We start from the raw sequence: 1920 nt of genomic DNA, 5'->3' as shown, positions 1-1920 counted from the left end.
GCCCGGATCCGTGTCCTTTGCCCAGGCCGCCCGCCTGCCTCTCTGAGCTCGTGGGAAAAGCAGGTTCCCACGCAGGAACGCCTGCGCGAAGCGGCGGGGGCCTCCCTTTCTCACCGTCCGCATCCCGACATGATGTCCTGCTTTTCCCGCTGTGAGATGAAGGCTCATTTAGCCATTTCCCCCAGTTGGGGCACATTAAGGTCTTTTTGTTTTCTTTTTCTTTTCCAGCATTCCATCCATGGTAGATAGTGAATGGTGGAATCAAGAGATCTCTAATGCAATCCTATTTAAAAGGTACCGGCGACCCCATATTGGTAAAATTTGTTGTTGTGTGTTATGTGTTTTTTTTTTTTCGTTTAATGACAGTCGGGGGGAGGGGGAGCACGTTATGTTACAGATGGAGGTGCAAACGGGATCATTTATCCAAATGACTGGAAATGTTTCAAACACCTTTAAAATGTATTAGACCCACGCCCGGCCCTCACATGCCCGGGTTGCAGGCTGGCTCCCCAGTGTGGGGCGTGCAGGAGGCAGCTGATCAATCATTCTGTCTCGTCATTGACGTTTCTATCGCTCCCTCCCTCTCCCTTCCTCTCTGAAATCAATAAAAATATATTTTAAAAAAAATAATAGTAGACACAACAAATGAATGTTTCTCAAAATCAATCAATAAAAATTTTTTTCTAAAATAAATATGTATTCCTCTTGTAGCCAAGGTTTTTTAATTCAAAAAAAATCCAAAGGCAGTAAATATGCACTGAAACTTGACAAAATGCTTTCAATGTTGAGAGGAGTACCAAAGCAAATTCTAAAACAGACCAAGAATGAGGGGGCCTAGCTCTACCAACTATCAAAACCTACTGTGAGAGTCACATTGTCATTATAGAAGACCTACTGAAATATAATGGCTAATTGAAATCTATATATATAAAAGGCTAATATGCAAAGTGTCCCCTCAGGAGTTCGACTAGGAGACTGGGTTTCGATTGCTCGCTATGACGTGTGCTGACCACCAGGGTGCAGCACGGAACAAAGGAAGGCCCCAGCCAGCAGCCAGAAGACCCCTATTGGCCCTGATCACCGGCCAGGCCTAGGGACCCTACCCGTGCATGAATTTCATGCACTGGGCCTCTAGTATAAAATAATTTACTATGTGATGTGGGAGACATGATAATCTGACAGTGGGGGAAAATTCAATAAATATGTTGGGATAACTGGTTAGCAATTTGAAATTAAGCAATTTAGTTATCTCACTTTATATCCTTCTACAAATTAAAGGTAAAGTGGATTAGAGACTTAAATATAAAACTAGATAATAACCAAAATGAAAGAAAATGAAGTTGAGTAACATCTGAAAAGAGACTATGTTAGAAGCAATAAAAATCACAAACCAACAGCTCTATATAAAGACTTTATATTTGTAAAACCAATTTTTAAACATGGAGAAAAAATAAAAATGAACAAATAAAGATGGAAAAGTTGTTAAAATATGGCAAATGGTTGTATTTTAAAATAGAAATAACTGTGATAAACCAAAATGAGCTACTCCCTTAGTAGATAAATGGGCAAAGAAACTGAATAACAAAAGAGGAAATACATCTAGGAAATGAACATTTTAAAAAAATGTTTAAGCTCACTATTAATGGGGGAAAGGCTAAATAAAATAAAGTATTAACTTCAAAATTAAAATATTTTCACCTTATTAAATACAATTTTCAAAAGTGTTAGCATATCCATTTCTGGCAAGGGTAGCATGAAAATGTCCTCTCCTACTTTACTAGTGAAATTATAGTTTAGAACAACCCTTTTGGAAAGCAATTTGGCTATATAACAAACCTTTACAAAAAATTCCTCGATTCTCAGTAACCTGATTCCTGGAAATCTGTCCCTAAAGAAATCACTCAAACATATTGTGGGGAG

The sequence above is a fragment of the Myotis brandtii genome, unplaced genomic scaffold (genome assembly GCF_000412655.1).
Source record: "Myotis brandtii unplaced genomic scaffold, ASM41265v1 scaffold897, whole genome shotgun sequence".
Taxonomy (NCBI): Eukaryota; Metazoa; Chordata; class Mammalia; order Chiroptera; family Vespertilionidae; genus Myotis; species Myotis brandtii.
This window is presented reverse-complemented; position numbering follows the sequence as displayed.